At 45.9% G+C, this 26695-nt stretch overlaps 1 protein-coding gene across 1 annotated transcript in view; it reads left to right on the forward strand.

The window, feature by feature from the left end:
* Ptprt (protein tyrosine phosphatase receptor type T) overlaps positions 1–26695 on the forward strand; it is a 1017256-nt gene that overhangs the window by 60151 nt on the left and 930410 nt on the right. The window lies entirely within an intron of this gene.

A 26695-nucleotide genomic window follows, 5' to 3' on the forward strand; every position in this document is an offset into this window, starting at 1 on the left:
AAGCTGGTCAGAAACTCCCTGTAGAATGGCTAATTTGTGATTTATGCAGGCAAAAGATACTATCCAGCCAAGATAATGAATGACTTCATATAACAGAATGAGCTTTGCTCAGTCAACTTGTACGTGAGAATCCAGACACGGGGGATAAAATGGTATATGGTCCTGCAAGCACATATTTAAACCCAAGCTCAACAGTCTTTGCTGTAGAAGTCAGGACACTCATTACCTTGGGGGTGGGTGTTTAGCGAATATCCCTACAGTCATACTGCGTGAAAGATTATGGCGTGAGTTGGGGCCTTTTGCAGGTCCCATGGCGTGTGAGGAACGCAGGTGGGAAACAGAATACGCCATGTAGAGAGTGGGAGGGTTTATTTAGGAAGAGGATTTTGGGAGGGTAGTGAGGAGGAAGTGAGAGATAGATAGATAGATAGATAGATAGACAGACAGATAGAGGGACAGACAGAGAGAGGAGAGATAAGGGGAGAGAAGTGGAGGGGGGAGAGACAGGGAACTGCCTTTTCAGAAGAACAGTGGTAGGGGGCTAGGCCAGGTGGAAGGCAGAGATTGGGAGTGGGCGGAGCTTGTTTTTTAAAGGACAGGCTACTGTCTGGATTCATCCTGCCAGGTGACAGGAAGGTCAGCATAATCCTAAAACTGATTTTATATATGTATATAAAATCATATATATATACATATATATATATATGGAGATGATCATAGTGTGTTTATGAAAATTTAGTTAAGCAGTTTATATTTTGTACTTTGTGCATGTGTGTTGAAACACATTGATAGAACATTTCAGCACAAAAGCTTGCTTGAAATATTTATGTAATAACACCTAAAATGTTCATAGAAAAGTGAAAAGTGTGATTGAGGGAAGCCAGAGGATTGGCAGGAACGAGGAGAATGTCAATCATTTATGCGTATCTTTGACTCCCACTGCCAAGTAAGACAAGGATTACAATACACAGAGCAATACACATACAGAGCAACACACACACACGTGTCCACACACACACATACACACACAGCAACACAGAGTGTCTTCATTACAGAGTTAACACACAGAGAGAGACACACACACGTACACACACATACATACACACACAGCAACACAGAGTGTCTTCATTACAGAGGTAACACACACAGAGAGACACACACACACGTACATACACACATACATACATACACAGCAACACAGAGTGTCTTCATTGCAGAGGTAACACACACACAGAGACACACACATACACACGTACTCACACATACATACATACACACATACACACATATTTATACATGCACAACACACAGAGTGTCTTCTTTTCGTTACAGAGGTAAAACACACAGAGATACACACATACACACGTACACACACACACATATATACACACACACATACACATACTCAGAGTGTCTTTTTTTTCCTTTTCAGAATTAACACACACACACACGAGTGTCTTTTTTCCATTACCGAAGTAAAACAGCATTTTCAGGGCAACCATTCCCTAACATCCAGTCCTGGACGTGATAAGGAGGGAATATCCTTGTGTCATTGCTGGACGCAAAGAGAGGGAAACCCTTTGGAGATGTGGTTTGTGATTTCATTATTTTCTCATTAGATCACGATGGGTCTCTGATGCATCTTGAAAACGTAGTTACTTATCTTAGTTGAAGGATGAGGGAGTTAAAATAGGGTGAGTTTTCTTGACTTGTGCTGGACCACGGGTTCCCAGTTCCCAACATGACCTTGCTGGGGATGCAAGCCTGGTTCGCCTGGTGCCTGGTGCTTTAACATTGCTGGTTAGTACCATACTCATTGCTTCTTTGTCAGGCGCTGTGAACCTGACAGGACTTGGCAGAAAAGCTGCAAATGGTACTGCCATACTGTGCGTAATAGTAGAGGCAAGGCTTGTTCCCCTCTCCTGGCCGATAGTTGTGGAAGGGATAGACAATAGAACCAGAGGTTCCTTCTCACTCAGCAGGACCTATAACACAGGAATCCTCGTTCTTGGGGGGCTGGCCAGAACATCCAGAGAGCATTGCTTCAGTTCTCTAAAGGGCTGTGGGGTAGCCTGCAGTCAAGGAAGATAATCGGAAGATGGAATGGTTGCTTTTAAAACGTTCTCTTGTGAGTAATTTATGCCCAAGCAGAAAAGACATATAGTAGAATACTGGGGGAGAGAGAGATTAGAAAATAATTAAGGATAAAAATTTCATTAAAAGATTGCTTTTAAATGAATTAATCAGATTGAAAAAGCCAAATATGGATATTGAGTGAAGTTTGGAAAACATCCAAATTGCTTGTTATCCCCAGGTCATAGGAACTTCAGTAATCATAAAGAATTACAGTTTCTTCCATAGTTTTTTATACATTTAATAGACCTGGTGAAGCAGAGCCCAGCTATCAATACCATGTTGCCCTCAGGGTTTTGAAAAGCAGCATTAGAGTGATTATTTTCTGCTATCGTTGAAAATTTATATGAGCATTATTTTATTTACTTTTGCATGTTCTCGTGTGTGGTATGCATTCAGGCATGTATGCATGTTCTTATGTGGGGGCATGTATGTGGGCGCACGTACACACATGTGCACAGGTGTATAGAGTCCAGAAGTTGACATTCAGTATCTTCCATGGTCACACTTCTCTCTATTTATTGAGGCAGGGCCTCTCTCACTGTACCCAGACCTAAACTGGCATTTTCTGACATTTCATGAATGAAAACTGGCATTTTTATAACCATTGCCGCTTAACATCCATTATGAAGCTTGAAAACACCTGGGTCAGAGTCTGCACAGTCTTGCTTGGGATCCGGGTTCTACTATGTACCAGCTATATGGTCCTGGATGAATGACCCGTGCTCTGAAAGTCTCAGTATCCCTGTCTGTAAAATGGGAACCCAATTTTCCAGTCCATTGACCTACAAAGAGGATTAATCGAGAAATTAGCTGGCGAGGAAGTATCATTTAAGCCCACCTTTGACAAAGAATGACCTAATTTTAAGACATTTTCTTGGACTTCTTGGAGGTGTGGCAGGTGCTTCAGACACATTCTCTGCAAAGTAACCCCTGGAGCCCGTCAGGTTTTTTTTTTTTTTTTTTTTTTTATTTTGTTTTGTTTGTTTTTCGAGACAGGGTTTCTCTGTGGCTTTGGAGCCTGTCCTGGAACTTGCTCTGTAGACCAGGCTGGTCTTGAACTCACAGAGATCCGCCTGCCTCTGCCTCCCGAGTGCTGGGATTAAAGGCGTGCGCCACCATTGCCCGTCTTGCCCGTCAGGTTTTGTTCTAAAGGACAAACAGCACAGGGCAAGAGCATTCCACTCTCGCTGCAGGTCAACCTGAGTTTTTAATTTTTTTTCCAGAGCGTATTCTAGAGTTTTAGATAAATGCATATTCATCCTTTTAGATCAAGGCTCAACAAAATATGACCCATGGGCCAAATCCACTTTGCCTCCTGCTGTTGTGAGTAAAATTTTATTGGAGCACAGCCTTGCGCCTTTTTTGTGACAGCAGCAAGCTAAAAAATTCTTATTTTATGGCCCTTTCAAGAAAAAAAAGTTTGCTGACTTCTGCTTCAGATCAACCATAAAATATTTATTTCTGAGCTCATGAGAGATAAATGCATTGTATTTCTGAAACCATTTGTTTTCCTGTGATAGAAGATAGAGCCAAGCTATGCATGGCTGAGCTGGCTCTGTTGCATGTGGACACTGCTCAATGTCGCAAAAGAAGGAAGAAGGCATGACTCTCACATTCTGATCGACATATTGCTCTTCCGGATCTTCTTGGATAAAATCTGTAGGTTAAGTGGGAGTGAAATCTCTATGATATTTTCATGTTAGAACCAGGCCTGGCAACATTCTGGTTGAAGTTTCAGTGAGACTGTTTTAGGAACATTTTTCATAAACGTGCAAGGCTAGCTTTCTGTTCTCAGAGCAGATAAACCTATTTTCCCATAGTTGGTTTTGGGTCAGAATGCCTTGGACTTGGCTTATAGAATGGGCTATCACTTTGTCCTTTCACGGTATGGGTATGGATGTAGGTGGGGCTGACTCTTGTCTCTACCCCTGCACATATATGGATCATATTTCTTTAGTTTATGTCTTACTGATGCTAATGCTTCAAAATTATGTTTTGAAGATTTATTTAGTTTTAATTCATGTGCATGTGTCAACAGTGCAGGGTGGGGTGGGGGTATGCGCATTTGAGTGCAGGTGCTCATGGAGGCCAGAAGAGGGCACCAGATCCTTTAGAATTGGAGATACAGGTGGTTGTGCACTTCCTTGTCCATGGGTACTGGGAACCGAAGTTATGTTCTCTGTGAAAGCAGTATGCAGTCTTTATCACTGAGCCTTCTGTCTATCCCCTCCCCCAAAATTATGTTTTGGAAAGAAAATTATGTTTGGGGCATGACTCAAAGGACTGTATTTCTGCCTTGGTTTGAGGGTGTCAGGTAATAGCAGGTGATGGCCTTTGGCTATGGATAGTCATGAGTTATGTCCATCCCTTGCTGTTGGGTTAATAAGCAGGAATCCAGGCACAGCTCTGTGCATTATAACCAACTCAAGCAGGCACTAACTGTCAATAGTGAAACAGATTTCAAAAGTGTGTAAAAGTGGCCACTTGCTTGGATGGGAAGTCCTCCATGGAAGAAGGTGTTTCACAGTAGATGGTAGTCACCAATTCCTGTCTCTAGCTACATGACTGTGCATTTCTTTCCAGAAGAGATGGATCACATCTCTCCACCTAGTGAGCTGGCATTGTCCCCATGACTTGCATAGGTTATGCATGTGGAGGTGTCTGTGTCCAACCTAAGAAGCATCATGTGTTTCTGCTGGGGCCTTGTGCTTTGGTTATTTCTTGAAATGATCAGACTCCCCTGGTTCACTGTTCCAAGGAGGAGTAGAGTCAAGTGAAACAGACTCCAAATCTAAGCAGAGCCCAGATGGACCCCGCCTAGATCTGTAGCATCCAGACACCTGAGTGCAGATTTATGATGTGTTTTGGTCACCAAGTTTGGCACCAGTGCTTTGTGTAACAAGTTATATGATACAATGTTTATCAACCCACGTGGATTTCACAATTGATGGATTTTCTATTTCTTTTTATTTATTTTATGTGTATGCGTATTTTGCCTGAATGTGTATTTGTGTACCATATGCATGCCTGGTGTCTGTGGAGTTTCAAAGAGGGCATCTGATCCATCAGGAGCTAGAGTTACAGATGGTTGTGAGTGACCATGGAGGTGCTGGGAACTAGACCCTTGTCCCATGGAAGAGCAGCTTTGTGCTCTTAACCACAGAGCCATTATCTCTAGCCCAGCTGATACATTTTGATCATTGTATCACTGGCATGAACAAAAATATTTCTCCTACCACTAAGAGCATGCAAGCTTTTGGTGAAAAAATTAAAAGATAATAATAGTTCCATGGGAAGTCAGCAGCAATGGCAGTAAGCCAGGCAAATGTGGGAAGAGAGAGGGGTGTCCTCCCAGGGTGGAGATCTATCAGGTAAGATTTCCAGGAGGTGACGGTGGTGTCTTTACTGCAAGTGGGATAGGAAAGGTAGTTGAGAATATTGATAGGTTTCTTTTTGTGCAGGTAAGTCCGGTACACAGATGTTGGGCTCCAGTATAGTCTTATACTTGGTTATTAATTTTGTGACATTGATATTGATATTGCTCCAGTGAGCGTTGTCTAAGGAAAGACCTTGAGTGACTTGCTTTCCTGATCTCTTTTCATTTCCCCATCTGTGTGTTCTGGTTTCTAATCCCCTCTAACTCCCAGTGGCCTCCGTTCCACCAGGGGGAGTCTGAGAGCTGATGGTATCATAGATGTTGAGACTCTGATTGTGCAGGGTCTGCCCTTTGGTTGATGTGCTGTGATTGTGTGGGGCCAGCTGCCAGATGTTCCCAATCAGAAAAGTGACTCTGTCTGGGCCAGCTCAGTAGTTTGTGGCACTAATGAGGCCAGAGTTGTGAGTTCTGTCCCCTGCAAGGACCAATTCCATTCCTGGTTTGAAACTCATTACCCAAAGGCATAGTTTGCAGCCAGGACCTTGAGCTGGTATTAAATGGGAAATGGAGACTGGAGTGGCCTCAGAACTGCTTTGAGGACAAACCGTTGGCGGCCACAACTGCTGAGCATGCTGTGCCGTATTGCGGCTTGTTCAGATGATGGTCTTAAGCTCCTCTCTTGACGAAGAGAAAAGCAAAGCTCAGTGATTGGCTCACTCAGCTGCTTATGGTAGAGCCATCGTGGGGTCTTTCTGGACCCATGGACTAACTGGTTGTCAATCATTTCAGCCTGATCTGCTCATTCTTGGATTACACAGGAGAGAATTATGAATTTTTTTTTTGTTAAGGAGCCCTTCTTATGAGAGCCCATTCTGTGCTGTATAGGACACTTAATAGCATCTAGGTTTCCTTTCCATACACTGAACTTTTGTGGTGCAGTCAATTCCCTAGAATGGGCCCAAAATGCCTCCAGGCATTGACAAGAGCCCACCAGAGGATGAGCTGGCCCACTGGCTAAGAACTATGCTTAGTGGTGTTATTGGTGGCAAACAGAGGAGCCTTGTACAGAGTGGGAACTGCCAGGTCATCCCATGTGGATGTTGCTTTTAGGTGCCTTGGGTTTTCTCACCTTGCCTGACTAGTATACAATGAAGACCTTGGTCTCCAGTTCTACCGTGTTTGGTCTTTTGCTTTGCTTGGTAGCTTCTGTATCCTTGGTACCTTCTCAGTTTCTGGTTGACCTTGGAAGGCAGAGATACAGTAATTGGGCTCTCCCCCACCCCCAGACATCTTCCTCAGGGGGCGTTGGCTACATGGGGTAGCAACTCAGGACAGGGGTGTGGGGAGAAGCTCTCCAGAGAGAAAAAAAATCACCCTTGTGGATGTAGCAGCATCCACAACACACATGTTGACAGGTTGTTCTGCTCAAAACCCGCTCAGCAGAGTGCCTGGCGTGTGTGAAATGCTTAACAAATGCTGGCTGTTATTACCATTATTATTAATATTATTTATAACCATGACTCATTCTTTTTTTTGGTAAAATAAATAAATAAATAGATTTGGGAATAACACTCCCCCAGGCTTCCACAACATTAGTATTCAACTTATTTAAATTTAATTTTTTGAGGTCCTGTGTTTAATTTAAAAAAAACAATGAATTATTAGTAACTTAATGACTAATGACACTTAATAAATAATAACACTGGCAAGGCCTCAAAATGGCTGCCATTTAATGTAATGTTCTATGTGTGTGTGTGTGTGTTTTTTTTCAAGAAGGGGACAGGAAAAACAATGCCTATACACCCGTGATCAAATGTTCTCTATAACTCGAACTTCTTGCTTTGTGATTAGTGGGCTAATCGCATTGTTGTGTCCCTGAGTCTATGTATCTTATAGGGGGGAATATGCGGCTAATATTAATTTCCCCTTATCAGTACCGAGTGTGGATTATGTGTTGCTCTGTTCTAAGAGTTTTAGAGATATTAATTCATTAATCTTTGTAGTAACCATGTAAGGCGGTAACTATTTCATATCTAGAGGAGGAAACTGAGGCATAGAAAGTGTATAGACTTTGACTGAGGCTCATAGCAAGGGAATACACAGGAGGATCCAAGACCAGGTGGTTGACTACGTGGTTTTATAAACCACTGTGCACATTGCCTCTTCAGGTGACAGGTAGGGCCTGGCCTAGGAAATGGCTGCTCATTCCTCCTTAGGCGCTAGGGGATGGCAATGACACTGATAAAGTAAGGTTGTCTCACATTCCATCTTCGGGGGGAAGGCCAGACTGTCCGTAATTTCATTTGTGATATTACAGAGAAAGAATCGAAATGCTTCTCTACACTTTCATCTTCTGTGAGCCTCTTGCATGTGTGTGTGTGTTCACCAAGTCCATGGTTTGGAGCACACAGCCCTTGGCATTGATACATACATATAAGCTTGTGGCGTCTATAAAATACATACCATAAAAGGTAAAAGTATAAAACATGGTGGGATAATTTCATATTTTACTGTAGTATGTCTAGCAAAACCTCCGTGTACAATACAGGGTTTATCTCTGGCCTGGGATTTGCCAATTAAGACTAGGTCAGGTAACCCGTGAGCTCCAGGGAGCTGCCTGCCTCTGTCTCACCCGCTCTGGGATCACACCACCCTGCAAGGCTTTTTTATTTCGGCTCTGGGAACCAGCCTCAGGTCGTAGAGCTTGCATAGTAAACATTTTACCTGCTAAGTCTTTCCCCAGACTAGTGTGTGCTGTTTCTTAAATAAGAGGCTTTGGAACGTTCATTGTTAGGTCAGTCCCAAAAGGGACATTCTGCTGGAGACTGTGGAATACTTCTCTTTTTCTGAACTCGGATCCAGCAATAATTCCATGTCTTCTGCCTTCTATCTATCTGGGTCATAGCTGAGTTTTCCTTCAGTGGGAATAATGTGAGGACACGGTTCCTCTTTCTCCTCCTTCTGCACCTCACCATTTGAGGCTCTGTCAGAGACAGAAAGAACCTCTGTCCAGGCCGTGTCACTGACCTTGATACTATTTTGGGCTTTTTTGATGGTGACAGTTCTAAACTTTGTCAGACAGAGATGGTAGATGAGCCAAGTACCTCAGAAAACTGTTATCAAATTAAGAACCAAGCAAGATCCAATGTGAGCTCTGTCTATAAATAACTTATGAAGAGTAAAAAGATGTTTCTGTTAGCAAATTTAAAATAATCGTTCAAATCCTTCAACAGATTGCTGCTAATTAGATTGAGAATTAAACAGCTTTGTATGAGCGCAGAGTTAATTAATAGCTCATTACTTTTTTAATAAGCCAAATTCATTTGGAAACAGAAGAGAGACAGCAAAGTTCATCATGGATGAGACGTTAGATTGGGATTATTTCTCCTTCCCTTGATGAGAGAAGGAGTTTAATTAAAGCAGGGGACACATTTATATCACGAACGAGTTGCGTGTAAGCTCCAGCATCAGGCCTGGAGAAACTGGCGACTCTGCTCGCTTCGAAAGCCTCCTCAGGACCTACAGGGTTAATGGAAGTTGTGCTCACGTCTGCTCAGCTTTTGATTTGTTCAATTCACTGATCAAACCCAAACTTTCTGAGGCTGCGAAGATTCATTCAAACTAGTAGAGATTTATTGTAGTCCACTCTGATTTTATTTCCATCCCTTTTCAGTCCCGGTATCCTAGGGTCTCACTTTGAAGGCAAGGCTCCATTCTCCTGACTTCCTCTCTTCTCCCATCCTATCTCTCTACGTAGTCTTGATTCTCATTATTTCTTTATCTGGCTTCCTGACCCTTCGGCCCCCTTTATATTACATAACCTGGGGCCGAATAGAAAGAGGGAAATGAGTTCCTTTAGGATTTCGAGGCCAAGCGCATTCTCAGTACCCCCCAGGGAAAGTTCCAGTCTGTTCTTTCAGAGCACCAAGGCACCCTGTGTCTACACTGCAGTCTGTCTCTTCGGTCATCCTGTGCACACTTTGGAGAGAGGATGTATTAATCTGTCTTCCAGCGTGGGTGTGTTTGTTGAGTATGGTTTCCATGAGTTTCCACTCTTTTGTCTTCTGCTCAACCCAAGGAAGCCATTCCTTGCATTTGAGAGACCCGAGAGATGTCACCTGACTATACGCCACATGGTGCACCATTCCTTGCCCAACACGTCCCAGCAGTGGGCCTGGGTTTTGGCTGAGTCCTTTGGGTCCTTTTGCTTGCGTACTGGGAACTTCTCGCTGGCAATGGTTGGCAAGTGGGAAGAGAGCACTTTTGTCTAGGGACGTGTTAAATGTCTGTCTACTGATACGATGAAGTCTTTCTTCTAACTGAACCGTGGTGCGCAAGTATGTCTTTCACTGCTGTTATGTTTTGATTGAAGCTGTGGTTGACTGCCAAGCATGAGCGTCTGATAACGATGAGCTCATTTCAAGAGCTGTATAGACGTGACAGAGAAGAGCTGCGGGGCTTGGTGCAGTCTTCGCCTGTGTTATTTAGGCATTCCAGACTAATTAGAAAAACTGGTTTTTCAAAAGGTAAACAAATCCCATGGGGATCAAGGGTACAGATGTCTTTGGAGAGTTGCTGGTTTCTTTCCTTTCCAGATGTGGATGTAGGCTCTCCAGCCCTCTGCCCTTCACTAGATTATTGGTTTACTTTCTCAAAAAGCTCCATTCCTTACATAAGAACCCAGATATCTAGGAAAAGAATGAAAATAAGAGGCCGTACAAGTTCTCTAGTAGGCCCCTCTTGCACACTCTTTCTTCCAACTTAGTCCTAACTTGGAGGCTGAGTTTTAAATTTATCAACCAATTTTATTCACTTTCCTGATTTCCATTCAGGAGCATCCTGTTGTTCATGTGCCAAAAATGGAATGTTTAGCATTCTGTGTTACAACCTTCCTTTCGTTCAAACCCATTTGCCACTTCTTTCTTGCCCTGCTGGTGTCCCTGAAAACTTCTAGAACATTCCAAGTTTGTTTTGAGCCCCAAGACCTTTCCATATGCTGGGTCCTCTGTCTGGAGTGTTGTTTCTCTAAATCCCATCACTGCAGGTCGTGTCTTAATTGTTGACTGCTGCCGTGAGTTCTCCTATGCTTGTCTATTGTAATACGAGCGACAGGGCTGCGTCCCTGGCATCCGGCCACCCACATGACTAGCTTAAATCCAACCCAAAATAATTACATGGAAACTGTATTCTTTTAAACACTGCCTGGCCCATTAGTTCCAGCCTCTTATTGGCTAGCTCTTACATATTGATCTAACCCATTTTTAATATTCTGTGTAGCAGCACCACGAGCTGGCTTACCAGGAAAGATCTTAACCTGCGTCTGTCTGGAGTGGGACAATCATGGTGACTCCTGACTCGGCTTCTTTCTCTTAGCATTCTGTTCTGTTTACTCCGCCTACCTCATTTTCTGTCCTCTCAGGGCCAAGCAGTTTTCTTTATTAGTTAACCAATGAGAGCAACAGATAAGCTACAAAACCCACCTCCATCAGTCTATCCTAAGCTTGACCTTTCCCATGGGTAACAGTTCCTGTTTTCCCCCTATATTATTAACCTGGAATTGTTTTGTCATGAGGGGATCGCTTCTTGTTTTGCCTTCTCCACTTGAAAATGTACACAAGGAAGGATCTGACCTATCCAGCTCCACATCTTCAGCCCCGAGTGCAGTAGAAGGAAAGTGAGACTCAGTGGAAAAGTGAACACAGAACACACAGAGTGTGGCTTTCACACCCAGGAGGACTAAAGGCCGGGGCTAAACTCAACCCTACCACTGACGGCTCAGGGCCAAGGTGAAGCTGTGTGGTCTGACCCTGAGGGACACCTGCGGTTCTTGAACCTGAGGTGCTCTCTTGACCCTACATCTAGTGTTTGGAAGAGTATGCATTTTGTCTGAGTCATTTATGAGAACACTAGGGTCTGTGTGCTGAGACGGATCCAACTGCAGTCTCTTAGTCTGTGGTGTTCTTCCCTTAAGATGAACTCTGGCCTCTTTTTGGTTTTGTCTGGATAGGATGTTGCATAACTGTGGGCGCTGTACTTGATCCTTTCTCTTGGCTTTACTGAGTACTGGGGAGAAGAAAAACAGCTGAGAAAGGGAAAGAGGGGTGAGTGGGGTGATTGGGGAAGGCTGTGGCCTTTCCGGCAGTAGCTGGCCAGGTGTAAACATGTGTGTATCTTTTCCTGGATCTTAATTGCTTTCTCTAGATTACTGCTAGAGGCGATGCATTTGGCCAATGCCTCCCTTTTTACTTTAAATTAGGTGCTTGGAGAGGGTAAGGTGGTTGCAGTTTTTAAGAGGCATTTTTAGATTTCAGACCCTGAACATTCTTTTTTGATTGTCCCACGGCATGGCTCAGAGCAGTAACTTTAACACCCTGAAATAGTGTGGCTGGGGAGAAGTTTACTTGGATTCCCCCACTGCAGGCTTCCAGCACCTTCCCCACCTGGGTCTCTGTGCAGTGACAGGGAGGGGGGGGGCTTTGACGCTGAAGGGTTCTTGTAAACAGAGAAGAGCGCTTGGATTTAGAAGCCCCAAGGGGACAGACTCCTCTCCCACTTTCAAACTCCACCTCAGTCCCGATTCTTAAGGCTGTGGGTTTATTTTGCCACCCTTCTATTTTCTCCTGTCGTGTAATGAATGACCCAAGATGGAGCAGGTCTGGAACACGGGCTGTTGTCTCTTATGGTGCTATGCATTGGCTTGGCTGAGTGGCACAACTCCTTCTCAAGGTCTGGTAAGAGACAGTGCCAGGACATCTTAGCCAAGAGACGTCTCAAGGCCCGACTGGCTGGAAGTTCAAGGTGGCATCTCTTCAGGATCATCAGTCCATGTTAGAGACGGGAGCTCGGTGCTTAGCAGTGGCAGTCATCCAGACTGATGGGGGAACACCGAGGACACACTTGCTAGGCTAGGCATATGACAGCATCCTGCATCCCAACTCTGAGATTACAAGTCTGAGGCTAGTCAGGGCTACACAGTGACACCACACCACAAACAAATGCATGCATGATCACAAATCACCCTGCAGAAGAACACGGGAAGGGCAGCCGCTGTTGGACAGTGCGCTCTTTCTTTGTTCCATGTCTTCTCCCTGAAGTTGTTCTCAGTGATTCTCTGTAGTAAGGAATTGGCCGCCATGAATTCATTTTAATTCATGTTAAAAAGTTAGAGTTAAATATATCAGATCGCGATGCCATTCCTTTAGACTGTGAACACACACACTCATACCCATATACATGCCCTCACTCTCAGACACACACACACACACACACACACACTCATGTGCTCAGACTAACACACATACACAAACACACACACACACATTCACACAGCCATGCTGAGGTTTTCCGGTATCCTTCACCTCCCATAGCCACTGTCCAGGTGTTGAGTTCTTGAGATTCCTCCTTCCCTTCCTGTATTTGGGAAGCCCTCATATGTAAACCTGGTTTAATTTTGGCTGCTGTAATGTAATTATAATTGCTGGATCGATCCTTTAGGCCGAGAACAAAGTATCTGTTAATGCGACTAGCTCCATCTGCCTGGTGAGACGTTAACCAGAGCGCCTAACACACTGTTAAATGTCTGCCCATTTTCAGGACGCCATTTGTTCCAGCATTTCCTCAGCCCCGTGGGAGACAGCGTCTCGTGTTTTTGTTTTATTCTGTTGACCGGAGCACATGGACTTTTGGGTTGTATTGCTGCTTTCGTTTTCAGGGGAGACTAGTCAAGAGAGTTGGTAAATGTGTGTTTTTCTTCTGTCCCTTGCTGTCTTTTTCTTTCAGCAAACTTTTCTGAAGGTGATGAATAGCCGGCAAGATGAAATGCCCACCCGCTGCAGACTGGCTGTCTCCTGAACACCCCTAGCTGCATATCAATCTGAGGCGCTTTTCTCCCTTCCTCGCCTCTGCTGGGAAGGCTCAGATCCTTTGTTTGCCATCTTCATTTCTCTTGAAAATTCTCTGAAGAAATCTGTATCCTGTTGTCCACGCCCACCTACATTTAAGTTGAAACAGAACTGTTTAAAGTGTTACATCTATTTATTATTTAGTTGAAATTTCAGTGTTCCCCTTATGTTATTCTCCACATTGGCAGACTTCTGCGTAGGAAAGCATTAACCCATTGGTTTTGAAATTTTGCACATTGGACTCAGAAAGCATGAGATGCAGAAGATTTTGGGAAGCTCAGTCTGAACTTTGCTTTTGGCAAAGAGGTTCATAGAGGGAAGGTGATTTGTTCAGAAAACCAGTTTAATGGCTGTCTGAGGCCGGAGCAAAAACTTGGCTCTCTGGTTGTACTGGTCATCTGGTTGATGTTTGTCTCTGGTCTGGTCTGGCTTTTTTTCTGGCTGTCCAGCTCTTCTCCCTACATTCTTGTGAAGGGAAGAGCTCTGGTCCACGGCATCAAAGAGTGAACGAGTCCGCGGCCTCCATGAGCCAAGAGCGAAACCCTGGGATTTTGTTCCAACTGAAATCCTGTTGGGAGCGAAGGCTATGTGCTTTATTATTTGATACTTATCTCCCCTCCCCCCCACGCTTGCATCTCAGGTGTCCTTCCTTGGGAGCCGTCCATCTTGTTTGTATGAGACAGCATCTCTCACTGGCCTGGAACTTGCTGCTTTGGCTGCCACAGGGATCTGCCTATCTTTGTCTCCCCAAGGCTGGAATTGTGCTTGTGTACCACTGTGTCTGGCTTACTTGTGTGGGTTCTAGGGATGGAACTCAGTTCCTTGTGCTCACATGACCGGCACATTAACTCACTGAGCCATCTCGCTGCTCAGCCCCTTTGCCTTTTTTTTTTAAAGGAAGGTGGCATGAAGAACTTGTTTGTGCCGGAATCGCAGGAATGGCAAAGGAGAGAATGAACTCCTGATGGAGACTGAGGGATTGAGTCTGCGTGACTGTTGATCTTCTGGAGGGAGTCATGAAGCAAATGGAAGAAAGGCTGAAGGCATTGGGTCTCATCTGTAGAAACAAGCGGGCCAACTCAGTGTGTCCCAGGATTACCAGGGTGTGTGTGAGCGCTGAGATGGCGGCCCTCATGCCCAGGGCGTGAGTGATCAGTACAGTTGAAGCAGATAGGCAATCTTCGTTTCCAGCATGCTTCTACCACAACCTGAGTCTGAATCCCCCTTTCCTGCAGTCTGGCTCACACCGACCACTCTGCTGGATGTGTGGGAGGCCGGCTGCACCACCTTTCACCGTGCCTCATTTTTCTTCTTGCTAAGAGAGCCTAGGGAAGTAGCACCCTCGTCGGGTATTTTGATCGCAGACTGGTCAGGCACTTGCAGACAATATTCCATGTGAGACGCGGTTGCAGGATGAGTTGAGATAGGATGTAATTAAGTCCTCGGCAGCCACTGCACTCTTTATTGGGCATCTGCTGGGGCGCTTATCTGCTTAGTACTCACAGCAGCCCTGCAAGGTAGACGTTGTTATGTTACCCACGTTTGGCAAGTGAGGGAAATGAATTCTAAGGCGACTGCTTGGTGAGTTATGGAGCTGGGATTAGACACCGTCTGTCTGTCTGTCTGTCTGCCTGTGTGCTATGCTATGCTATGCTTTTCAGTGACATCATGCAGCTGTTTTAGAAGTCCAGAGAATTGAAATATCCCCAGTGTCAGTGGCATGATCAGTAACAAGTCTCGCGGACCGAGCATCTATCCTTTGCAGGAGGCTGGGGGATCCATTCCGCATCTCACCTATATTAATGTCCAGAGAGGAAGATAGACATTGTTTCTGTTTGTCGGGGGTTATGGAACTCAAGGGGGTTCACTTAGCTGTTTGATGTCATGCTCAGTAGTGACAAGGCTGGGCTTTGAACCGGATTGTGGCCAATTCAAAGCCTGGGCTCCTGGTGGCTGTTATGTTGGCTGGCTGGGTCACACATCTCCCGATACTGTTACCCGGGATCTTGGATGGCATTCTTATGACTGGTGGCACCAGAGGTTTGGGGGAACAATGACAGTTTGTAGGGAACAGAGATGGATTCAATATGAACGTGATGCATTGAAACAAATCCTCAGCCATGTGACTGTAGGTAGCGTTTGGGCTCATCTCAGAGGCTCTAGGACAATTCTAAAAAATGTGTCTCTTACTGTTGCATGGCAACAACACCTATTTAAACATTAATTAGCTAATTAGTATGTGTTGGTGTGAATATTCATACATGAGTGTGCCAAAGCACGTGTGTGGAGGTGAGAGGATAATTTGTAAGGATCAGGTCTCTTCTTCTATCACGTGGATTCTGGGTATCAAACTCAGGTTATCAGGACTGGCAGCAAGCCCCTCTACCCCCCCTGAGCCATCTCTCTGGATCCAGGGGGTGGATATTTTTGAAACAAAGATTTGCTTCATCCAGGAGCCTTCTTGACAATTGTTGTTCCTACAGGCTTGGGTTTTCCTCTACCTACGGCCGCTGTCTGGTTCCTCTGGGTGTGTGGAAGGAAGTAGGGTGGGGTGGCGGTGGGTTACAGAGGAGGAGGACCTTGGTGCCAGACCTTGCCCTTTGCAGAGCTCATGGATCATATGACCACTGTGAACCACCTGCTGGGGAGGTGTAGGACCTGCAGGTGTTTGCAGGACATGAGCAATTGCGGGATTGGCAGTTGACTGGGCTGTCACTGGTGGACAGTGGCAACTGGTCCAAGGGACTGATGATCCTTTCTGGTATTTGCTTTAACTCCGTCCTGATTGTTTCTTCCTGATGGCTTCCCTCCCAGGGATTCTATTGTTTTTTGGCTTCATTCTGCTTCTCTATCATTTTCTTGTTTTTCTTTGTGTTTTAGCTCTTACTCCCCTCAACCCCCAGCACACCAGGAAACAAGGAATTAGGTAGACATAGTTTACTCTAGGGGTTCCCAGGTGAGGAAAGGCCCATGGGGAGTGGGTTAATGAGTGAACTTCTAATAGGAACAGCGTCCTGCTGGGAAACTTGAGACAGACTGCCAAACATAGCCCATAATTGCCCATCCAGGGACTTGGAAGCTGGGATAACCCCCCCCCCCCAAAAATTATTTCTAGTCTGTTCTGTGCTCATAACCACAAGAAGCTATGACACCAAGCAATGAGGGTCAGGAGCTTTCTGCAGCACTGGCCTCTGAGGAGCTGCTAGAGAGCAGGGCGGGCCCTGACTGCTGGCAGTGGTGCTCGGTCCCCTCTCCTGCGACACGTCTGTCTGAGTGTTGACACTGCGTAATGCTTACTATGAGTAAGTATTTTGTTGGATTTATGAAAAACACACCATGTTTCCTAATCCCAATGTGAAAATTAGGTCAGCTGAATATTTTATTTTCCCAAATTAATTATACACATTTTAAAAATTGTCTGAAGTCTCGTGTGTGTGTGTGTGTGTGTGTGTATGTGTGTGTGTGTGCTCGCACGTACCCGTCCTCCAATGAAATACAGATCTCCTTCTAAATTTGAGAACAGCAGATGCATACTCTTTTAAAATTTTTATTTTTATTTTCTGTGTATGACTGTTTTTGCCTTCCATGTATGTATGTGCACCACATACATGTAGAGCCTGCAAAGGCCAGGAAAGATGTCAGATTGTCTGGAATTGGAGTCACAGATGTCTGTGAGCTGCCATGTGGGTGATGGGAATTGAGTCTCTGGAAAGGCAGCCAGTGATCTTAGCCATGAATCACCTCTCTGGCCCCTGTAGAGGTCTAATCTGAAACACTCGGCCTATAATTTGATTCATCTTAATTTCTGGAGGTTTGCCTATGGCCACCACAGTACCCGGTGGTCAAGGGTAACTTCACCTTTCATTAGACTGTATTTCTTCCTTATTGGATGTAGCCTTCCTGTCTTGACCCTCAGGGGCAGGAATGACCCTACACAAGACCCTCATGAGATCCAGGGTCTGTCTGGTAACAGTCCCTTCCATCCCAGGTTAAATAAGCAGGAAAAGCGAGATGAATTGGTCTCTTTAGGGATTCAGCATGTCCTGAGTCTTTCTTGGTGGGGGGAAGTGGTCTGTGGGTGCAGGGGAGGATGGTCTGTGGGTGCAGCTTCCTGGTGGCACAGCTGACCTGGAGTCACCTTCACTCTCATGAGGCTCATTGCTTCACTAAGCTCGACTTAGATTCTTCTTCTTCTTCTTCTTCTTCTTCTTCTTCTTCTTCTTCTTCTTCTTCTTCTTCTTCTTCTTCTTCTTCTTCTTCTTCTCTTCCTCCTCCTCCTCCTCCTCCTCCTCCTCCTCTTCCTTCTCCTCCTTTTTCTTCATACCCTCCCTATCTGGGGTGCGCAAACATGTCATTACATCTTATTAGAAGTCTTACAACATGTCAGCAGCCATATTGAATAATCAGACAAGGAGTTCTGACTTTCTTCCTATGTCATTCTCTGCATTTTTGTGGATTACATAGGCCAGGAACTCAAGTGTTAGCCTACCTTGGAATATTTTACAGAAATAACCCAATAACAATGATGCTTTCTTGGGAACTTGCCACCTGCCGTGGGCTGAACAGTTCACCACAATGTCAGTAGAGCCATACATTAGAATTCCCATTTTACAGTTCAGGGAGACTGAGGCAGATAAGACTGCAGTTTTGCCTGGGGTCCGTTGCAGTGAGAGATGGGGCCATAATCTGCAGCCTCCTCCGCAGCCTTTAGGCCACGATCTCACCTCTAGTGCACTCGTCCCCAGCATTTAAACTGAACACCGTTAGGCGGTGCTGGCATTTGATTTTATCAGGATGTGATTTCTGTACATTTCTGGGAATTGATTCCCAGGAAATCTTAAGAGGTCTGTTTCACCCAGCATTGGTGAGAAGCTGAGGGTCAGAGAGTCTGAACTCATTTATCTTTATGGAAAGCTGACTGAATTGTTTGCTTCGTCTGGGAATTCTCGTATTCTGTCTTTTAGCACCTTGACTAAAGCAAACTTCATCCTAATACATGCCTAAATGTGTGCATGAACACACACACACACACACACACACCACATGCGCACGCATGTACCACACATACACTATCATAGTCACATGCCTGTGTCACTTTCATGTTTAGCTCTACACTTTGTGCCTTTGTGGCTGTCTGGTCAGGCGCTATTAGTGTTTTTCTGTCACCTGTCCTCATCTGATTAGTCCATCACTTCACTTGCTCCATCAAGGCATGCCTGGGGATAACAGCCCTGCTGCCCCTGGTTTTAGCACAGACTCTGAAGTGAAAGAGATATTTTGTGCGGAGGAGACTGAGCCTGTGCATGGATGCCCCTCCGGGCATGGGAGACTTCAGGTTCTATTTCAAGGCTCATATTTTGGAGGCCACTTAAATTCAGCTCCATAGTGATTGCTCTTTTAATTGGCAGATAGATCTGGGAGTTGTCTGTGTTTACTGTGGCTTCTCCATTGACCCAGTGCAGTGAGTTGGCTTTCTCACTGCCTTGGTGAATCTGAAGGCAGTGTACTTGCACAGAAGAGTCCCACTCTATGTGACAAGCATAGGTCTTCCTTCTGAGGTCAAGGCAGCTAATCTGACTAGCACTGGCTCCCTGGGAGGTCTGTGAGAGAAGCTTCCGAGGCAAACACAACCCTGACTCATGACCTTGATGTAGCCCAGCAGAAAAGAAGCCCTAAAACAGGAAGTAGAGCCCTGGGAGGAAGAAGGGAGGACTGAAGATGGCATCTTCCGTGCCAACTGTTGCTGTGTGTGTGAGGGGGTGATGCGGGTGGGTGGGGAGCTGTTGAGACGCGATGGTGTCTGAAAGGCTGGCTGGAATGGATGTGATTCATCGGGAAGATTTTTGGCAAGAAGCAGAGACCCATGTGTGCCAGAGTCAGCTGAGAGTTGGGCATTGCCATTATCAATCTGATAGTGGCCTTAGGATACTTCCTGAGCTACCTGTGGATGTCCTGGGCAGAGGGTACCATCTGGGGGGGAAGCAACACACCTACCAGACTTCCTGCAGGACTTGAGCCTGGAGCAAGGAAGTAGGCCTTGTGAGCACCAGCGTAGAATGGGTTGACATGTATGGGGAGCTCAACCCACCTCCCAGCTTGCTGCGTGTCCTTCAGAAAGCTCCAACCCACGCTTCTTTCACTCTGGCACACAGGACTTCATTGCTCGTTTACTTCCTACTCGGGGCGTTTTGTCATTCAAAGCAGATTGTGGTCCTGAAATGATTTTGAGAGTGACGAGACTCCACACAAGAGGGGAAATCATTGTTCCTTTGCTCTGGATCCTAGTCCCCCACGCATGAAGTAAAGACTTGTCATTATCATGAAGAAATGTCCGTATGTGCAGGTGACCAAGGAAGGGCAAGCAAGCTGCCACACTGCCCTCTTGCAAGACGGATTTGGCGTGAACGGTTTGAGGTGATGCGGACACCTTCTGCATGGCCTTGTAAACCCTATCTATGTAGATGCTACCAGTGTCTGCTTGTGACAGCCTGTGAAGTTCACTACAGGGCTGGGTATTCCAGGGTGGCAGATTGAGTGGCAGGAGGATCATAATCAGCTCCCACTGCGGTCAGGCCACCGGGTAGGCAAAGATCCTGGCATGAGACCATTTTGCTTTCTGCGCATCAGATGTAGTTCCTGGTGGTATAACGTACTGTTCACCCAGCAGTCTGGGGTACAGACTTAAAACATGGCCTCTGTAGATAGTCTCTGGACTCAGCAGCCATTCTAGGAGTTTGTGTTTGTTCTTGAACATGTAGCTTGAGTTGTTTTGTCTTACAGTGTGGGGTCAAATTCTAGCATTATTCAGTCTATCCTTTGACCCTGGGAGGGAAATCACCATCAGGCTTGGGGGATATGTAACGTCTTCTGTGAATTCTTTGAAGGTTCTCCCCCCCCCATTTGGGAAAGGGAGCTCTCAAAATAACCAAATAATCTTTTAAAAAGTGGCCTGATGACCAAGGGAGAGCTATCTACCACATAGTGTTCTAAAAGCACTTGGCATCTGGCATCCACAAAATGACCCTCCAGTTATAGTTGCTTGCTTTGTATGTGTGGAGAAACTGAGTCAGAGGTGGCGTGACACAGCCAAGGGCTAGCCCCTGTCAGCACTGTGGGCCAGCTTGCTCAGTGGCCCGTGCTTTTAGCCGCTTTGCTGTACTCTGTCTCTTAAGAGTTTGCGCACACAGGGTCTTAACTGCAGACAAAAGATTGGACTTTGATAACCACACGTCTATGGTGAAGTCACACATTTCAGTATGTCCTTGGGTCTCTTGGGACTTCTGGGGATCACTCAGAGAGGTGGGCTAGTCCTGGACTTGCTGGAGTTATGAAGAGAATAAGCTTCCTCACCTGGAGCCAGCAGGGGCGTGGCCTGTGGTATCTGTGGGAGCCTGGGTTTGCTCTGCACAGCTGGCTACCGTGCTGCATTTGGGTGTCTGTGTGTATTGGTACTGACTGGTTTTCTTGGAAGAAGAGGCATTTGCAGCTGTCAGAACCACAAGAGGACGTTTAGGGTCACAGGGAGGCCCTGGATTTCGCTGTAGGATCCACACCCGCTCGCCCTCCACACTTAGACGTCTCCTTCACAGTGAATGTGGGGAAGGATCTTCGTGTTCCTTTAGGCACCCAGGAGAGTACCACGTTTCCTGTCAGGAAGGACCTGGCTCCTCAGGTATGGCTCCCTGTCCGTCATTGGCTGTGTGACCCTGGGCAGTTACTTCACCTCTCTGTGTCCCCACTTCTACTGTCAATCAGATGCTATAAGGCCATCTTAGCACAGAGCTGCCACAGGAATTGAAGGAGCGAACAGTGTCTGGCAGAGAGCAAGTGCCCCGTGTTAGTCCTAATTAACAATCTGCCCATTACTTTCCTGCACCATCATCCCCGCCTTAATTGTTACCACGGTTACCGCTTTGGTGACGCTGATGGAGCAGGTGCATATGGTGACTCCACTTCATTGAACTTATTTTTTTGAGTGAAGAAAGGGATGGAGAGGTTAGGTGACCTGCCTGAGGTTACACAGCCTGTAAGTGACAGAGCTGAGATCTGTGGGATCTGATGAGCCTCTGCTGCATCCCCTTGCTGCTGTCCAAGGTACCAACCACCTCCAGGCTCCCTAGTCTAAGCCTCATCCAACAAGTGGTTGCTCAGGCCCTAGTGCCTTTAAATCACACCTTAGGAAGGGAGGCAGTGACCACTGGTCAGCTCCAATGACCGGCTTCTCCTGGTGTTTCCAGTGCTTCTCTGCAAGCAGGTTTGTGGCTGCAGAGGCCTCTGCGTGCTCAGAGCTTTGACTTTTTAATTTAATCTCCCACAGATGGGAGGGCCTTCTTTCTAGTGGTTTCCTGCCTGGGTGCTAGGCCTGAGGGAGCTGGACCAACTCAAACCAGTGGATTTGTGCTGTCTGGAAGGGGAGCCTAGGGCCTCTAGCCTTCCATCTGCCTTCCTCCAGAAGGACTCTGATGAGCTGGCCTGGCCCTCAGAGCCCTGGATAGCAGCTTTCTCCAGCCGGCCACTGAGGCTGAGGAGGATTGCCTGGCTTTCCTGGCAATTCAGAAGGCTGTGTTAATATTCCGGGCAGGCCTGCAGAACCTCTGCCTCTGTGTGTGGGAAAAGCTGTAAGCAGGAGAGAGGAAGTCCCTGTGTCTCTTTGCAGGAAGCTCCTGAGAGGAGGGGCCAGCTCCTCCCAAAGCTGACTCTGGGATTTCCAGGATAGCCACTAAGCCTCCCTCCCTCCTAAGTTGTCTAACAGCAGGAGTCTCCTAAGGAAGGACTTTGCAGACCTGGGGGTCCAGGAGCACCAAGCAGAGAAAGCAGAAATGGGGATGGCTCTGTCAGCAAAACGCTTGCTATGCGAGCGTGAGGACCTGAGGTTGATACCCTGAGGCCACGTGGGAAAAGCAAACAAAACAAAAGTGGATATAGTGTCTCAAAAAGTTGGATGAAGAGCAAATGAAGACGATATCCAGTGTTGACCTTGGTGTCCCACACTATGCAATAGATATGCATGATGCATGAACTTTCACCCCAACACACCCACCCACTTCCACACACCCACACTAAAGAAGAAAAGACACATGACTTCCTTGTAGCCGGGGGAGCTAAGGATGGGGACCGTCTCTAGAACCTGGTGGATTTGGAGCATAGGGGAGGGAGAAAAGGAAAGGAGGGGAGATAGTAGCCAGGAGAAATTTAGGGTAGGGACGGGAAGCCGCAGGGCACGATGACCCCTGTGCACCATCCTGTCTTCAGCATATCCAGCGGCAGCCCCACTGCAGGAGGCTGCAGGAGGCTGCAGGAGGCTGGTGTGGCTCACAAAGGCAGGGACTGAATTCTGTTCCCAATCTGGCCACCGGCGCTGGTGAGTCAGTTAAGCTCCATGCTCGCATGTTCTCAGCGGTGATACAGAGAAACAATCATAGTGATTTACCTCTCAGCGCTGGTGGGAGAAATTGCTAATGGCAGGCGGCAGGGTAATAGCACATGGTATCATTGGTCTGGAAACTGCTTGATCGCAGATCCAGACACACGTGGACTGGGGAACCAGAGCCTGCCCTGAGTGGGTCCAGTTCTCAGTGTGAAGTGGACCTGTCCTCCCAAAGCACAGGAACAGGTGGGAGCATCTCCAAGGTTCCCGGGGGGGGGGGGGGAGGGTCTGTGGGGTTCATAGAACTCTATCTCCAGAATACGGGAGTTGAGGGCTTATGGAGTCCTATAATCACAGGCTCTGCTCTTTCAGGAGGCCAGGCTTTGTTGTGTGCCTTGCTTCTCTTGCCTGTCCTGCCTTGAATGGCGGCTCTGATTAGCCCTCAACACTGGCTCGAGCCTCTCCCCTTATCATGTCCTCTCCTCTCCACCCTGAATGCATACTTCTTGCCTTCTTCACAGCGGGCACCCTTGTCTGTCTGGAGTCAGTCAGGGGACAGTCATTTATTATGGACTCAGTACACATAATCTGGGTGCTGCGGATATGGCTTTGACCTACACAGAGAAGCCACCTGCAGCATCTATGCTAATGGGCAAGCCAGACAGTTATTCCTGAACAGGAGAACATAATCAATGAATAATCCAGTGTACAGGAAAGGGACACTGTTTCCACGATAGCATCTTGGGAGAGCTTTCTAGGGAAGAGTCATTTAGGCTGGGTCTTGAATCTTGAAGAATGAGAAGAGATCTTGGCAAAAGCCCGAGTATGGCATTCTGTGAAGCAGGACCAGCTAGTACCAGACCCATAAGTGGGAGGGTGGCTCGGTATAAAGACCCAAGAAAAAAAGACTATTGTGATTGTCATGTACCGAGTCAGGGGACAGTGGCATAGCACTGATTTCCTGGACCTCACAGGCCTCATAAGGAGTTTTGTTTTCATTCTGTAAGTGTGTTGGGAAACAAAGAAGTGGAACGAATTGATTAAACTCCCCAAGGCTCATTTGGAATGCTTTTTGAAACATGGAAAGATGAAAGGGATTAGAAGAGTTTCCCCTGAATGGGCGTGCTGCGCTGACCTGTAGTGTTTGAGTGTGCACGAGTGTGAGTGTGCATGGGTGTGAGTGTGAGGCTTCCTGCTGAGTTCTAGAAATACGATTTTCTAAAATTCCTTTTGTTTTATGTGGATGACCCTCACAGAAAGTGAACACGTTCTAAAGAGATTTGAGACTCGGACTATACGCTGCCCTGGGTGTGCGAACAAATCACTGAAGAATTTCAAGATGTACAGGGGGCAAAGTCAACTTCCGGATACTTAGGGCCCATTGGTGCTGATAGCAGAAGAACTTTCATATCTTATGCGATGGAATAGCTCCAAGAATTTAGACTTCATAAGCACAAAGTCCAAACAGATGTGACACCATCTCTCCTCTTGACACAGTTTCTTGCTCCACTTGACTTTGTAAAGCATTTATTTGTTTGTTGCATTTGTCTCTGTGGGTGGCGTGCGTGTCTATGTGTATGTGTGGAGGTCCTTAACTGATGTCTAGATGCTTCCTCTGTGATCATGCTCTACCTTATCCATTGAGGCGTGGCTTCTCACTTGAACCCAGGGTTCATTCCTACAGCTGGACTAGTTAGCAAGCTCTCCCTGGGACCCCATCTCTGCCTCCTGTGCACTGGACTTACACAAGGCTCCTACACCTACCTGGCATTTACCTGAGTGCTGAGAATTCATGCAGGTCCATACGTTTACACATTAAACACTTAAGCCACTCAATCGTCTTCCTCACTCTCCATGTTTAATTTGTGGATGAAGTATACATGCTCATTATGCATTCAAAATATAAGAATGAACCTCTTTTTCAGTCCTGTCCACCAACAATGAATGCTATTAGCACTTGATGTGTTGAAGTCTCTTTTTTTTTCTCCATGTGTGTTGTGTTGTAATGTGAGTTTGAAATTTTGAAAACTGGTCCCCACCCACAACACCATCAATGAGTGTGAAATATTCACTGTAGTAATCAATCTGGGATTGGCGACGTTGCAGTGCCAGAAAGTTCCCAGAACTCAGTGACTTTAAATAACACAAGTCTGTTTCTCATCACTCTCCTGTGAATTGTTGTGTCCTGGTGCCAGAGTAAGGGAGCCTCTCTACTTGACAACCCATGGAAGCAACACTTATTACCTGTAGTGTTCCTGTTCCTAATAGGAGAAGGTTCGACATGAGATCACTTTCACTACACTCCATTGACCAGAGGGTGTCACGTGGTACCATTCAAACATAGTGGGACCAGAGTGTCTGATTTCATCCTTGCTTGGAAAGCTAAGAGCCAAAAATGTTTGATGGGCAGAGTTAATGGTGCACACTATTCTTGTTCCTCCTTTATGTAGGAGTATTATGCAGTATTATGAAATACTATGTACACATAGAGAATGCACTTCTCAGTAGTATGCTACATTCTTATTTTCTGTCCTAAGAGTTGGTTGCTGGGCCGGGCCGTGGTGGCGCATGCCTTTAATCCCAGCACTCAGGAGGCAGAGGCAGGCAGATCTCTGTGAGTTCTAGGCCAGCCTGGTCTACAAGAGCTAGTGCCAGGACAGGCTTCAAAGCTACAGAGAAACCCTGTCTCGAAAAACTAACAAACAAACAAAAAACTAAAAAAAAAAAAGAGTTGTTTGCTGCTGTTTCTGAGACTCTCCTACATCTCAACTGCCTCTAGTGATGGTCTGATGTGTACTCAATCCTCGAAATGACTTTAGCTTCTTTCCTATGGCCCCCTTTCCAGTGCTCTACTGTCTCTAAGATCACTTTCCAAGGGGGAATTGTCTCCCCACATGTCCTTGTCTTGCTATGCTTTTTGGGGAACTTGAGCAATATGATTGAAGTATCTCTACAGTTAGAACTATGTCAGAAGTGCCTGCTACCAGCCAGGTATGTGTGTTCCTGACTGTCCCATGAACTTATGGGGTCAAGGCATGAAGCTTGGATGAGGTTAGAATCTTACCTTCCATGCAGCCTTAGGAATTGGTTTTCTCATTGTCTCTTTCTTTTGTTGGTGGAAGAATCAGATGCCTCCTTCACCATGTCCAGTGTCTACCAGCCATTCGGTCCCTTTCTTTAAAGTGCTCTGATAACTGAACTCAGTGTCCCAGCATTTCCCTGGGCTTTAACTTTCTGCTTTCTAGGATCCCGAATGTTTTCTTTTCTCATGTTCTTTTCATTTTGTTTTAGCATATTCCCAATCAACCACCTGTCTTAAAAGAATAGGTTTTTCAACACTTTTAGTTCCTTTTTTTTTTTTTGTAAAATTGGATCTCTTTATGTAGCCAAGGCTAGCCTTGAACTTGTAGCATTCTTGTAGCTCCAGAGTTCTGGAATTACAGGTGTGTGCCTCCATGCCCCATACACCTCTAGTTCTTGAGGTCGCAAAACTGTTTTCATCCTTGTACTTGTAGGTGTCATATGTATGCATATAACTCCAAATATCTAGAGTCAAAAACGTTTTTCCTTGACATTTCAAAATATGTCTGGTTGTCTTCTGGTATTCAGTCTTACTAATTAGTGCAACACTTAATGTTCTTGTTCCTTTGTGGTTTCATTTTTGTCCACACATTGTGTTTTTGAATGTGCACACACATGTAGTAAATACTCCTGGAGTCCTGGAGATTTTAGAGTAGTCTTTCTCTCTCTCTCTCTCTCTCTCTCTCTCATACATTTCATTGCTGATTATGANATATGCGTGTGTGTGTGCGTGCACATATATGTGTACATATGGAGGCCAGATCATGGTGAAAGGTATCTTCCTCTATCCTACTTCTCCACATTCTCTAGGGACAGTGTTTCTTACCAAATTTG

Source organism: Alexandromys fortis, unplaced genomic scaffold, assembly GCF_014885135.2.
Source record: "Alexandromys fortis isolate MF-2015 unplaced genomic scaffold, M_Fortis_MF-2015_v1.1 scaffold_27, whole genome shotgun sequence".
Lineage (NCBI taxonomy): Eukaryota > Metazoa > Chordata > Mammalia > Rodentia > Cricetidae > Alexandromys > Alexandromys fortis.